Here is a 16,288-nt window from a genome sequence, read left to right as displayed (position 1 = left end):
ACAGGAGAAAAGATACATTGTGGGATAAACAGCTTCTTCTAAGGTAAAACTGAATGGCCCCAATAGATGAATAAGGACGCACAATGGAGAGGAAAGAAGAAATGAGTCAGTGGCAATATGAGAAAAAGGCAAAAGTGAACAGAGGACAGAAAGGCAGAAAAGAAAAAAAATGTAAATGAGTGAGACAAAAAAGCCAAAAGACGAAAAAGAAAAAAGAGAACAAAAGGGGGAAAGAAGTAATATTTTCCTTGATAAAAATGCACAAAAGGGAAGATGAACTTTGTTCTTTTTCTCTTTCTACTCTCCTCTCTTTTTCTGCTTTTCGCCTCGCAGCACGCCAGCCTAAGCTGAGAGCTGTAATGTCATTAAATTGCAAATGCTTTTTCATTTCCGACACACACTGTTTACTTATCTGGCAAAAACATATGTTGGAAGGAATCCGTTAAATTCTGCCCATTGCCTTGGGTAAAAGTGCAATGGAAACGGACCCACCGAGCGTCCTCTTTCTTCTTCTTTAGCACTGCCCTTATCTACAAGACGGCTTCGCAGAAAACTGGCTAGTTCAATGAAAAATGAAGATACAGCGGGAGATTAGGGAAGAACACTGAGCACAAAATTCCTGGAGAGAGGGTCACTCCATTGCAAATGATTTCACTCCTCTAGATCTGCATAAATTACTATTTTTAAGGCATCTCCAAAGTCTGTATATTTTTCTCACTCTGTCAAACATTTAATTTCACGCCCCGTGTTCTGAATATGCTAAAATGCATATCTCTGATGCACCTTTAAGCCAGAAAAACGAATGCAAAATTGAAGATAAAATGATGTGATTTGCACTACAAGCCTATTACTTGAGGTATTTACATATAGTTTACCTCTGCAGTTCTGAGGATGATTTATTAAAAAAAATCTGGATTAAGCTCATATAAATATGTATAAATCTTTGTTTAGAAAATAGATTTTGCAGCTGTTGTGTCAAAAAAGTTCTTTAAGATTCTGTGAAGAATTTTCCTTTTAGCATGCTTTAAGAGGGGGGAAAAAAGGGGGGGACAGAATTTGACATTCTGCTTGGCGGGGTGGGGGAGAAGAGAGTATTCCACCACCCGGCGGTTATAAAGACTCCTTTATTGCCCTTCTTGGCCCAAAGCAGGTTGGCCCCTCCTCGCTCTTTTACTATATTTATTTAATTTTCTCCCCCCCCCCTTTTTTTTGCTTGAGCCCACATAATAGTGCCCTGGATTACTAAACTCAAATTAAATATCGGTGTTTAATGACTGAAACAATCACGAGCCTTTTGGATTCGCGTTCCCCCCCCCCACCATCCAGCCCCTTCTCACGTCTTTTCCTAACATGTTCTTTTCCAACCCATCCTCCAAGGGTCTCCTCACTGACACCAAGCTCTGGACCTGCCAAGCGACTTCCAGCTACCGATTTGAAAATGATTGTTAACACACTGCAAGCAAGAGATCTTATCTGATGCAAAAGCTATTCTAAAAATACTGGTGCTTCCTCTAAACAATGCCCATGTGTGTGTGTTGGCTTCTCTCTCTCTCTCTCTCTCTCTCTCTCTCATCTAGAGTTTTGCCTCTTTGTCTGAAAAATGCTTCATTTAGTCCGGCCTCTCACATACCCCTCTGATCCCCGTCCCTCTGTAATCATTGCGAGGGAATTACTCTTTGCTGTTTTCTTGTTAGGCTTTGGGTTTAGGAGAATTTAGATAACAAAGTTGACTAATTCAGGGCTGAACACACATTGGACTCTGCAAATATACCTCCCGCCACACGATAAGGGCAGGGCCAGCTTCTGGGCTGCACCTGCCGAGATGCTGTGGGAACAGCTGCTTCTGGAAGCAGGTACTGCGAACAGCTATTTCTTCAAAGCCTGCATTAATCCGTTTGCAATTAAACAAGAAAGGGATGTTTACAGGCATTTGATCGCTTTCAGGGGGAGATACGAGCTTGCTTACAGAGATTGAATTCCAGTTCTGGTGTGCTGCGCCTGCTTTAAGTTGGCTAATGACAATTGAAAAGAATGAAACTGCAGTCATTTTTAAAAGTTAAGAGTCATTCTTTTCGCACAGAATGGCTTAACAATCCCCCCTAGTGGTCTGTTTCCTGTTACTGTGATTTATGAACACTCTCCTTTCCAAAACTGCCCACTCGGTTTGTTTATAGGTTCATAGCAAAGAAACTGGGAGAAAAAAAAGAAAAGAAAAAAAAAGTCAGACTATTTAGAGTTGAGATGCGCTTTCACTGAATTCCTCCTTTCCTACGCCCAGACAGAACCTAATTTCCCACACAGTGATTGGACTAAATCCGACCATAAAGCAACTTTCGATCTTGAGGGTTTTCTCGGAACTGAAGTGTAACCTCAGAGCGGTGGGGTCCACACCCTCCTCACTGAAATCGAGGAAGCGCCCAGGGCTGTGATGCACCCAAAATGCTGGCTCTGGGCTTCGGAACGGAAAAGGAGTACATCATAGAAACGGCCTGTGCCCTTCTTTCCAGAAGGTTCGGCCCGAACTGGATTGTTTCAGTCCTTTAGGATGAAATTACCTTTACGTGATTAAAGAATCCTATCTGTTTCTCAAGAGGAACCACTAGGAAAATGCCTGGTCATGGATGCCATCCAGTGTCCAATCCTTTTCTTTACTCTGCGCCCCAAGGGGGCGAGTCCTGCCACCTCCAGTGTTTGCAGGTGGGGTGAACCGCCTGACGCCCTCCGTGGCTTCCTTGGAGGACCCCGCCTACGCACGAGGCCAGCTCGAACTGGGCTGAGGCCACCCACGTTTTCCCAGCTTTGAGTGCTGAGATGAGGTGATATCCCACTCCCCTGACAGCCGGCTTCCTTTCCCCTGGCTGGGCCCACTCATGCTCCCTTTCGGGACTAGACAGAAACAGAATCTAGGGCAGGCACTGATCGTGGAAGAGGCTAGACAGCACTGCCCCTGGACAGCTCAGATGGGAAGAGTGTCAAGACTTCTTATATGACTGGATATCTTTGTTCCGGCTGTCAGGACAAAATACCACACCCTGGGCAGCCTATAAACAGCACACATTCACTGCTCACAGTTGTAGGGGCTCAACATCAAGATCACGGTGCCAATATGATCGGTCCGGGGAAGGTCCTCTTCGGACGGCTGACTTCTCACTCACATGGTGAAAGGAGGAGGGAGCTAATTTAATACTAATCCACTCCTGAGGGCTGAGCCTTCATGACCCAGTCACCTCCCAAAGGCCCCAGCTCCTCATACCATCATATTGGGGGTTAGGAGTTCCGCATTTGAATTTGAGAGGGGGAGGCACAAATATTCAAAGCACAGCAGTGGAACACGGAAGAAGAAGAATACCAGATTTTGACTAAATACGCATCTGTCAAAAACAGTGCCAAATAATCCTGAAACCCTAAGCCCTGACCCATAAGAAGCTTATGACATTTGGAAAAAGTAACATCGAAAAATGAATCAGCTGCTAACCTCCTCACATGTCCGCACGGAAAGCTTGGCTTTTAAGTCTGGTTTTCTCCCAAATGTCTAGACTATCTTTTTTTTTCTAAGAACAGCTGGACTTGGCTTCATTTCCTTCCTTTCAGTTTCTGCAGTCTTTATTCTGGTCTATAAATTATCATTTCTTGCTAGAAATATCTCTGGGAGCCCCAGGGCCTCCTTTATTTATTTATTTACTTATTTATTTAATTCATGTTAATCCCAGTGGCAAAAAAGATTTACCTAATCATGCAACCTTCCTTTTCAGCATTGTGCTCTAGTTCCCAACTACATCATCATGAAACTGAATATCCTTAGCTTTGAGGCTCCCAAAAAGGACTGTGGTCTTTTCAATCCATCATTTAGGAATGCAATTGTCACCTTCCTCTAGACACAAGGCCATAGTTAGTGAAAACTGCTTGCTCTGCCTTGAACCATGACTTAGTTTTTGACACGTACACATTTCCGTCCTGCAGAGACATGTTCCCTGTCGAGCTGGTGAAGCTTAGGCCTCAGGGACTACTGCAGAGGTCATTTCTAAGGACTTATACATGATTCTGCCTTTCTTTTCTTTCTTTCTTTCTTTTTTTTTTTTTTTTTTTTGCTTGTTAGGGCCACACCCGTGGCATATGGAAGTTCCCAGGCTAGGGGTCAAAGTGGAGCTACCATCACACATCACACAGCAAAGCAGGATCTGAGCTGCGTCTGTGATTTACACCATAGCTCATGCCAACACCAGATCCTTAACCCACTGAGCGAGGCCAGGGATTGAACCCGCATCCTCATGGATCCTAGTCAGGTTAGTTAACGGCTGAGCCAGGAAGGGAACTCCTGCCTTTGCTTTCTTAAAAAGGATCCCTTCCCCTCAAACGGCATAGACTTCAGGCCCCACAAAATCAGTGTCTGCCCCAGCCCTTTATCACTCCACCTGGATGTAGGCATTCACTCAGTCCAGAACCTTCTTAGGAGCCACATACATGCCAGCACATCCTCTTTTTGAACAACCTGGCCTGTCTCGCTTGTGCATAGGGTAAGTTTTAGGAGCTTGAGGGCTTTCCCCTACGATTATGTTACCTTTTCCATAAGACCATCTAACAAATGACTCCTCAGTAGAGACTAACTCTTCTTTACGTTCTGTACCAAAATATCAAAGTGCTGTTTTAATATTTTTAACGTACTGAAGAAAACATCTGACTGTTTCTGAGGAAGCTGGAAACTATTTATAGGCTTTTCATTTTTATTTATTTATTTTTTTAATAAAAATTTGTCTTTATAGGGCTGCACCCACAGCATATGGAGGTTCCCAGGTTAGGGGGTCCAATCAGAGCTACAGCTGCTGCCCTACACCACAGCCAAGCAACGCCAGATCCTTAACCCGCAGAGCGAGGCCAGGGATGGAACCTGCAACCTCATGGTTCCTAGTCAGATTCGCTTCCGCTGCGCCACGACGGGAACTCCCTATAGGTATTTTATTAAAGATTATTAGAGGCTAAAGCTATAACTTCCCAGTCCCAAGGTCATTCAAATACGCATTAAAACAAGCAAACATTCATGGAGCGTATTCATGGCTGTATCTTTAAACCCAGCATGGGGGGTGGTAACGAATGCTTCTTGAATAAGTCAGGACTGGAGGTGGTGGGTGGAGATGGTTACCCACTGGTTGGTATCACTGAAGAAGCAGGGGAATTTAACTGGCTTCTGGCATGGGATGCATCCGGCCATCAACCTCTTCCCCTGCTGGTCCAGCTGTCTTCGGCGTTGGATTCATTGCCAGCGGGTCTAACTCTGTATGCTAGCATGGCCCTCAGTATCTCTAAGCATACACCCTAATGAGCACAGAAGCCCCAGAGTAAAAAAACAAAAACAAAACAAACAACTACAATAAAACTCCTTTTCCCTTAAAATTTCCAACACAAAGTTGTGAAATCAAGTCTCACTGGGCCAACTTGAGGTACAAACTGAGTTACTTACTGCCCCTCCTGGCCTGTGCCTGGGGAGTGGGCCACAGCTGGGCTGTATGTGTGTCTGGGGAGTGGGAAGGGGACCAGCCCCCCATTGAGACTATGTGATTGAGGAAACAGGGGGAGAGGGTTTCCTAACAGAAAACTGAGGAGGCCACTTTCATTTCTCCATAGAAAAATGTAAAGAATAATTACAGAGTGATGGAAATCTCCATAAACGGCTGGTTGGAGTGTAAGTTGGTAGAACCCTTGTAAAAGATACTTTGGGATCATCTTGTGAGGTTGCACTTGTGTGTTGGCTGTGACCCAGCCGTCCCCTGCCTTGAGTGTGTCCCAGAGAACTGCTTCCACACACGCACAGTGATGTCCACAACAGCATTACTCAGACTACCTCTTGGTTACCTGGAGGCCCAGCACGGTGACAGCTCATCATCCCAACCCTTCTTCATTTATGAGCTGGAAGACTTGTACAAAGAGAAATGTCCCCTCATCTATTAATACAGTTCATGTAGGTAAGACAGGGTAAACATTTGACTTTGTTCCCCTTTATCAATTTTCAAAATCAAGATTTAGTTTTGCAATGGCAACCAATTTTTTGGTATCCTTATGAACTCAATGCGTTTAGCCATGTTGGACGCATTTCAATACATTGCGGTTTCTGTTCTTACTGATGCTCAAACTGATCCACCTTTGGCTGCAGGGAGCCTTTTCAAGTTGGCTCCTAAGTCCATTAGACAAGACCTTGGTAATCTTTGATAGTTTCCTTTCTTTTTGGTTTGACAAGATGCTCTGAAATCATTTTGGACCTTCCACGCCCCAGTCCTGGGGCAGCAAGTTCTCCAAGGAGCCCTAGCTCCTTTGAGTGAGAAATGATATATGGAGCTGGCACTAGAGGTGCCATTGCTACTGGCCTCACCATTGTTTCTGGATTTTTCCGGTGGAGAGCACTAGGCATGAATATATACTAAAGATAAACTATATCAAGAGTTCACATGAGAGTTTTAATTTAAATTCAGGACCGCAAGGCTTTACCAAGCTCTTTCTATATCACACCGTATCTTTCTCCCACATTGAGAATGCGGATTCTCAAAACACTTTGCTTTTAGTAGCTGATCATTTTTACTAATGGGACAATTTAATTGGCAATACTGTTTCAATTGTTCTTACAGTTTTAATTAAAGTCATTCAAAGAAAATTATCTTAAAGATATCACTATTTTCCTACAGAAAAAATTAAATTGCGATATTTTATACTTAGTTCAAAACATTATGGGATATCCCATTTATCTTCTGGTAATGTTGGTGATACATAAAGTTGGCAGTCTTAGTATTTTCCTGTTAGGGGTCTGAAGTTCAAAACACATGCCTTTTGCCTTTTAGTCAAGTTTAGTCATGGAAGTGTTTCATTCACACATTTCACATGTCCATCCATGTAAGACATGCGGGACTAAGCCAGAGCAATGATTATTTGCTGTTGCATTAAAGAATGTCTGTGAGACAGCCTGCTGATGGCGTACAATGGGATCAATATATTAAAAAGATAGACCCAGACTTTCAGCTCCTCATTGGTACATTAAACGTTTTTATCCCTCTCCCTAGCAGGTTAGGTAGGATTAAATGCCTGAAGGGTGGCGGGTGCTTTCCTTAGAAGGCCCTTCTCCCTTCAGAAAAGTATAGGAATTTAGGAGTTCCCCACGTGGCTCAGCAGGTAACGAACCCAAATAGCATCCATGAGGACAGGGGTTTGATCCCTGGCCTAAGTCAGTGGGTTAAGGATCTGGTGTTGCCAGGAGCTGTGGTGTAGGTCGCAGATGCAGCTCAGATCCCAAGTCGATGTGGCTGTGGTGTAGGCCAGCGGCTACAGCTTCGATTGGACCCCTAGCCTAGGTTCCCATATGTTGCAGGTGCGGCCCTAAAAAGACAAAAAGACAAAAAGAAAAGAAAACTGTAGGAATTTAAATAACATGCCCAATGTTATACCATTAAGTGATAGAGCTGGAGTGATCCTTGAGCAATAGAGGCCACACATGTTCTTTTCACTAAGATAAACTGTTGTGACTTTAAAATACATGAGCCATCCACGTGCCTCGCTCTCCCTTTATTTCACCCTTTGTATTATTGTGTATTTGAAGGTGTACACCTGTGTATGAGTAAAGCTCATCTATAAGCATCTATGAACATGGATATACATACACACATATATTCATACATAAATAAGATAAAGGTAAGTTTGTAGAGAGCCAGGCATTTATACAATTCACAGATATGTCTAATACATACACATAGCTAACGCAGCCTCTTCAGGTAATGAGCTTTTTTTATATTAACTATATGTCTGTTTGTTTGTTTTTTGTCTGTCTTTTCTAGGGCCACTCCAGCAGCATATGGAGGTTCCCAGGCTAGGGGTCGAACTGGAGCTGTACCTGCCGACCTACACCACAGCCACAGCAACGCCAGATCCTTAACCCACTGAGCGAGGCCAGGGATCGAACCCAAAACCTCATGGTTCCTAGTTGGATTCGTTAACCACTGAGCCACAACGGGAACTTCTGATCTGAACTTTTCTAACCAAGATAGATGCTAAGAAAAAGAACAATGCTCCAAGGAGAGGACGCACTGCAGGAAGTGTACTGATTTCTGAAATCCCTACTTATGCAGATGCTTAGTCTGGCCCCTGAAGCAGGGTGGGGCGACTTAATTTTAGCATTTGATCCTAACTTTAAATTTCTCACAATTCAGAAGTCTACTAGATGTACTTCTAAGCAAACCTCCTAGTTTTTGTAATACATTAGACCTTACACCTAGTAGATACAAATTCTCATTTGTTGCAATTTGGCAAAAGCAGATGGTACGAAATTTTGTGTCTCCTGGTTGGATGTAAGGAGAGTCGGCTAAAGCTTCCACTACACCATTCCACAAATGTGGAATCCAATGAGTGAACATAAAATACAATGAGACACATCTGAAAAGTAGCTGCTGTACTTATGTGTTAATCACACCTCAAAGCATAACATTGTTTGTTGTTGGGTTTTTTTTTTTTGAATAACATAAGCAATAAAATCCTATTACAGATTAATCTTGTGCCAAATTTCGTTTTTTAATCAAATCTATTTTGAGCTAAAGAAAATACAAAAATGCAAATGAAGGCCTGACCCTCAGATCTTGTGAACATGTAAGGAATGATACACTTCAAAGACATTTTTTTTAAGTCAAAAATTAAAGCCATCAGGCAACCCAGCAAAACATACTTGTTCGTAAATATTTTAATTTTATATTCCATGTGAAGTTTCACCCTAATCAGTCTTTAGGAGGGAGGGTTTTTAAAATCCTGAAATTAGATGTTTACTAAATAAATACTGACCTAATTTCACTTCTCACACTCTCAGACAGCAAGTGAGAATTTAGTCGTTTCATGTGACGAACCAAAGCAAACAACAGCAAGAAAAGTCACGTTTGAAAAGAGTCAGTGCTCTTGAATGCGCAGCCCCATGCTCTCCGCATACAGCCCTTGAACACAAAGGGTGGGTGAGTTCACGGAAGGGTTGCTTGTGAGGCATTCCCCTGTGGGGGTCCCTCCAGTGGAGATGAAATATTCCTTAGTCAACCTGCACAAACTCTTCAGAACATTTGCATCTCAAAGTGAGAAAATGCTGTTCAAACGGGAGGTGGAATTCCTGTCATGGCTCAGTGGAAACGAATCCGACTAGGAACCATGAGGTTGCGGGTTCGATCCCTGGCCTCGCTCAGTGGGTTGGGGATCTGGCGTTGCCGTTGAGCTGTGGTGTAGGTCGCAGAGGCGGCTTGGATCTGGCGTTGCTGTGGCTGTGGTGTAGGCCAGCAGCAACAGCTCTGATTAGACCCCTGGCCTGGGAACCTCCACATGCCGCGAGTGCAGCTTTAAAAAAGATAAAAAGACAAAACAAAAAAAACCAAACAGGATGCTAATGAAGCCGTCCACCACCTTGTTTGATGTTGTTCTTGAAGTTAGGCGAGCTCTGAAAGGCTCCGGGCCATGTGCCTACTTGTGGCTGGCACCTGTTTTAACCTTTGTGGGGCAGCTGTGTAGCTGTGACACAGACTCTTCTCATAAAAGGCCAACCCACACGCCATAAATGTACAATATAACAGTATTTGTGGACATCAACTATATAATACCAAATATCACATAAACTACACTTTACTGCATGAGATTATACTCTGCAGAAGGACATAACCTATCATTACAAGGATGCTTCTTCTTAGAATTCAAAGCATAAGGAAGAATGCATTTTGGTTTCTGTCCTAAAGCCGGGGAACCCAGAAAATATTAGGAAATAAATGTATACTGTCGATGAAACACGTTAAACAAGTGGTTGGTGCATCCATCTTTCCTACTTAGAAGTAAATATATGACGGGAAAGAACTTGGTATTATTTCAAGATATGTACACACACATATGCACAAAAGTATAAAGTGTACAAAGTTGAAAACTTACGTCAAGGCTGCAATGATACAGTCAAAGAAATTTTAAGATGTTCTTAATCATTTGTGTGATTACTACTTCTGCCTCATTGGATGGGTGCAGTCATTCAGAAGATGATTTTGCAGTATTTGTGCACAAGTGGAACAGTGTTCTACATCCAGGGGACACACAGGCATGGCAAACTCAAAACCTCAGATATTAAACTCAATATGTGACATGAATAAAACAGCCCCTCTTCGTGTATTTTCTCTTCTGGTTCATGACACATTATCTGTGGTGGGCAGAAGTCTAAGGTGACCCCCATGGACCCACACTCTTGATGTGGGCAGCATCTGTAAATACGGTGGGATTCCACTCTCAGCATTAAGTTACATTGTGTGGCAAAGGGGAAGGGATTTTGCAGATGTAATTAAAGCCCCTCATTGGAAGGCTTTGAGTTCATCAAAAGAGAGAGAAAACTGAAAGGATCTGATTTAATCAGGTGAGCCCTTTAAAAGAGGGTAGAAGTCAGAGAGATCCTCCTTCTGGCTCTGAGGAAGAAAGCCACTATGTGGGGGAATCTGTGAGAGGACCGTGTATGGATGGCCTCTAGGAGATGACAGTGACCCCTGGCTGACAGCCAGCAAGGGACTGAATCGTGCCAGCAACTGCATGAACTTGGAAGAAGAACTTGGGCTCCAGAAAGGAAGATGGCCCAGCTGATACCATAATTGTAGCTTTATAAGCCTCTGGGCAGAGGATCCAGCGAAGGCATGCCTGGTCTCCCAACCCATGGAAACTGACATAATCAATGTATGTTGTTTTAATCCACTAAGTTTGTGATTATTTGAAAATTGGAAAACTTGATACAACATATATATACTAAGGCGAGCACCAATAAGCAGAATCATAACTGGGGGAATGTCTAAAAAAGTCTGGGGGAAGGGGGAGCTAGTGAGGCTTCCCAGAGGAGTTAACACTTAAGTTGGTCCCAAAGATCAAAATTCAGGGGATTCTTTTTTTTTTTTTTTTTTTTGTCTTTTAGGGCTGTACCCATGGCATATGGAGGTTCCCAGGCTAGGGGTCCAATCAGAGCCACAGCTGCTGGCCTACACCACAGCCACAGCAACGAGGGATCTGAGCCATGTCTGCAACCTACACCAAGCTCAAGGCAACACCGGATCCTTAACCCATTTAGCAAGGCCAGGGATCAAATCCCAGTCTTTAAGGTTCCTGCAAGTTCATTACCGCTGAGCCATGACAGGAACTCCTTAGGGGATTCTTATTAATTAAACAATTAACACTTTCCTTCCTTCCACAGTTCACAAGAACCAAAATGAGTGAGGCTGTGTACTGATGTAGGGGTTTCCTCTAGTGCATCCCAGATGTTCACCAGTTCAGGGCGGTGAGGGGCCCTCAAAGGCCAGTACTTCTTCCTGTGCTTGTAGGTAACCCCACTAACATTGAACTTTTAAGGCTCCAGTGTCTGACCTTTGGCAGGTGTGAGCATGTTCAATCACTACGTTCTTTCTAAAAACCTAAATTAAATTGCTCCTACTATAGCTTTGGATTTTTGCATACAATTGTCATTTTGAAATATCAAAGAGCTATTTGTTCCATACACTCTTTTACTCATATTGTTTGTTTGTTTTTTAAGAAGCCTCCTCCGCCATTTCTTATACTGTAACTGTCCTTCCTTTCACATTTTCTCATAGGACATAATTCACATTGCTTTGTCTTCTACCCTCTTCAATATATCCACAGTCCTGTCAAAATACTAAAATCCAATCGAACTTGTTTCGGTAAAAAAATAATGTCTTTCCAGCTCTTCCATGGAAGGTTTCTATTTACTATATCTAGGTCTTAGAGAGTAAAATATACTCCGCTGCTCTGTAATATTCAACAGCAGTCCAATATGAATTTTGTTTCCATATCCTGTGTCTACTTAGTTATGCCCCCATTTTATGTGAAACACATTTGTTAGCTACCTTCATAGCTATGAGTACAACAGCATCTTTTAAAAATACTTTTTAAGGTAAAAATTATATAGAGTAGAATGCATCAATCTTTAAGTGTGCAATTTGGTGAATTTTGATAAACGTGTACATCCATGTAATAAACATCGTGTCAAGGTAAGAACATTTCTAGCACCCCACAAAGTTGTCTCTGTCCCCTCTAATCACTTCACTCACTGGTCTTGTTTCTATCACCATAGATTAGTTTTGCCTCTTCTAAAACTTAATGTGAATATGAGCAAACTCCTTCATGTATGGCTTCTTTCGTTTAACCTAATATTTTTGTGATTCACTCATATTGTTGCATGTATCATTGTTTGTTCCTTTTTAATGCTGAGTGATACTGAATTACATGAATATAGCACTATTTGTTAATTCATTCCCCTATTTATGGATATTAAGGTTGTTCCCAGGTTTGGGCCATTTTGAACTTTTTCTTTTTTTCTTTTTTTTTTTTTTTTTTTTTTGGTCTTTTTAGGCATCTGGAAGTTCTCAAGCTAGGGGTTGAATCGGGGCTGCAGCTGCTGGCCTATACTGCAGCCACAGCAGTGCCAGATCTGAGCTGCGTCTGCGTCTACACCACAACTCAACACCAGATCCTTAACCCACTGAGCAAGGCTAGGGATTGAACCTGCATCGTCATGGATACTAGTCAGGTTCTTTACTGCTGAGCCATGAGGGGAACTCCCGCTCGATACTTTTTTTTTTATGGAATAAAAGGTTGTGTATTGCAAAGGGATAAATAAAATGCTTAAAAATTACACTTGTTAATAATGGGATTAGTAAATACACAACTTAAAAACATACTAACAGGAGTTCCTGCTGTGGCACAGTGGTTTAAGGATCCGACTGCAGCAGCTCAGGTCATTGCAGAGGTGCAGGTTCAATCCCCTCTGTTGCTGCAGCTGCAGCACAGGTCACAGCTGTGGCTTGAATTCCATATGCTGTGGGTGCAGCCGCTAAAATTTTTTTTAAATCATAATAACAAAATAAAAGGTTCTTATTTAACTGGCCTCAATAAAAGTGGCATATTCAATAAAAAAAAGGAGTGATAATATGGTTGATGGAGCAGACTGACCTAGGAGATTTGAATGCCTTTTCTTTCCCTTCCCCACAAATACAGCCCAACAGCATCAGGCAGAGATTCCTCCCAACAAATGCTGCCCTTCCTATCCCTCTCCCAGCTGGGCCTATGAATGTTCTGACAAGTCTGTCAAAGTGTCTTTTGCAGACATGAGAGGCCTAGGATGTCCGTCCTCCATGCAGCACAAAATACTTCACTTGAAGTTTGTTTTAATCAAAAGAAGGGAGTAGAGTGTTGCAGCTAATAAGCTTTAGAGCCGACACACTCTCAATTCTGTCACTTAACTGTGTAACATCAGGTAGATTGCTTAATCTGTCTGAACTCATCACCCCTCAAGGTCGTCAAGAGGATTACCTTATACAAAGTACTTGGCGACCACTGAACCCCGTAAGTGATATACATCAGTCATCACTGCTCGTTTCCTTTTCTAGATGTTTTTTTCCCAAAGTCAATGAAGCAAACACTTACAAATATGCTAAAATAAACATATAGCTTACAGATTCAGTGCACTTACAATTACTTAATCACCATAATCTTCATCATATCTCTGAATACTGGGAAAGTTAACAGTGGAAAGGGTAGGACTGGGAGCCCCGGGGGACTGGATTCTAGTCTTGGCTCTGCCTCTGTGTGACCTGTGTGATCTTGAGCAAATTATTTAGCCCCTAGAGGCTCTAGATTGCTTATCTGCAAAATGAAGGGATTAAGAGAATCCTTGACACTCCTGTACAAATCTATGATTTTAACTTGGATGAAGTAACATAATTGCCACTCTGCTCAGATCTAACTAGTCAAACATTTATGATAAAATGTTTCACATCCCCTCACTCCCCTCTAGCACTTAGGGAAGAAGCCAAAGCTATGGCAAAGTGGGTGCCTCGATCATTTGGCCAATTAGAAAGCTTTTGCTGAAGAACTCTTATTAGCAATAAGACTTTACACTTAATATGGCAGAAACAAATACCTCCAAACAGGTAATTCAAGTGTCCCTTGGATTGGTGGGAAGACTTGGCCTCTGGTCCTTCTCAGGGTGACCTTTCACAATACTTTTATCATCCAGACTAAACACGTCTCCTGACAAATTATCAGATGAATCCTTTCTTCACCAATCTCAGTTACAACATTTACAAATTAATGGTCCACTGGTATAAAACAATTTGGATATTAAAGTTTAAATCCTGGATGTATTGGAAAAGAAAGTCTCCTCATCTTTCTGTATTCTCATTTAAAGAGAAAAATGCCTATATTTCATTTCTAAGGTTCATATATGTTTCAAATTTTAAGATCCTAAAGTTGAATGCATCTGGAAGTTCCTGTTTTTGCAGCAGGTTAAGGATCTGGCATTGCCACAGCGTGGCACCGGCTGCAATTGCAGCGGGGTTTGATCTCTGGCCTGGGAACTTCCACATGCTGCAGGTGTGACCAAGAAAAGAAAAGAAAAGAAATTGAATGCATCTAATAGTGTGTTTGGAAAGCACTCTATCATAATTTGGGTAGCAATACCTTTTTTTTTCTTTATAAAATTAATACTAAATCTTGGAATTCCCTTGCGGCTTGGCGGGTTAAGGCTCTTGAGTTTTGTCACTGCAGTGGCTCAGGTCTGGCCTGGGAACTTGCATGAGCTCCGGTGAAAGAAATGGTCTTCATAAAATCTTGGCAACTGTCAACATAGCAACAAGGACCTACTGGACAGCATAGGGAGCTATATTCAGTATCTTGTAATAACAAAAATGGAGAGGAATCTGGAAAAGGATATATACACACAACTGAATCACCTTGCTGTATACCTGAAACTAACACAACTTTGTAAATCGATTATACTTCAATTAAAAATTTTTTTTTGTCAACAGGAGACTGGATTGAATGTTTTTTGTTTTGTTTTGTTTGTCTTTTTTGTCTTTTTAGGGCGGCACCCACGGCATAGGGAGGTTCCCAGGCTAGGGGTCGAACCAGAGCTGTAGCTGCTGGCCCAAGCCACAGCCACAACAGCAATGCAGGATCCAGCCACATTTGCAACCTACACCACAGCTCATGGCAATGCCAGATCCTTAACCCACGGAGCAAGGCCGGGGATTGAAGCTGCATCCTTATGGATACTAGTCAGGTTCCTTAACCACTGAGCCACGACTTTGACGGGAACTTCTGAATGTTGTTTAAATCTCAAAATTCCTAATGTTTACAGAAATCCTACATGAATGTAAGATCTCATTATTAAATTGAATCCCTTCTGCAAAACGGAAAAATGTGCTAACACAAGCTAAGATAAAACCATATTGGCCACTATGATTTCTCATTGGCCAAAGAACTCAGTTGCTGAACTATACAGATTCTCTTTGCCAATCTTGCCAAAACTGTATTTTATTCTCAGAGATAAGTTGGTGATAAAAAGCAAACATTTGATAAAATCAGTAATAATTTAAATCAATACATGTCTAACAAATAACCATGTATTTGTTTATAAAAATATAAGCAGCAAACAATAAAACTTATGGATGCAAGTACAATGTTCTTACCTTATATCTTCCCAAGCCACAGATTTAATCTAATGCAACTGTCATAGTTTAAATATTTCCCATACACTTCTATGTACCATTTAAAAAATAATGTTTAGAAATTAATCTTTTCAAAAATTAAAGTCCTTTTGCAACTAATTTTTCTTATTATAAAGGGCAATAAATGCTCCTTGTAGAGAATTTGGAAAATGCAGAAAAGAATAAATAAGTTCGAATCCCACCATCCTGAGATACTCATCACTAAGATTGGAATGTATTGTTCAGTCTTTCGTGTAATGCCATATACATTAGTGTAAGGCTGGAACCAGAAGTTATTGGTATTCACGCACACATGTGTAAAGTTTGTCATTTTTTTCACTTACACCTATTTTATTGTGACCATTTTCTTGTTAGTAAATATTCTTCAAAAACATCTTTGTAAGGTAGATTGGAACAATTTGGATAAACAAAACATGGACCCATACTTGACTCTTTAAATAGGGTTCTAGACTCTGGTTGTACACCACAAATCATTTGAAGAAATCCAAATACAGTAGCCAGACCTCACCCTCAGAAATTCTAAGTGAATTAGTCTGGGATGGCATCTAGACACATAAATTTTTCTTTATGTAATTCTAATGCATAGCCCTGGAAGAGAACTACTGTTTTACATCCAGATAACTTCCAAGGAGATTAAAAAGTTGATTGTAAAACAAAAGGAACCGTTGAATTAGTGAATAAAAATATAACTGTACATATCGTCTCAGGGAACTAAAGAACACTAAAGGCAGAAATGGCAAAGGAAAATACTC

Source organism: Sus scrofa, chromosome 11 (assembly GCF_000003025.6).
Source record: "Sus scrofa isolate TJ Tabasco breed Duroc chromosome 11, Sscrofa11.1, whole genome shotgun sequence".
Classification (NCBI taxonomy): Eukaryota; Metazoa; Chordata; class Mammalia; order Artiodactyla; family Suidae; genus Sus; species Sus scrofa.
Note: the sequence above shows the minus strand (reverse complement) of the source record.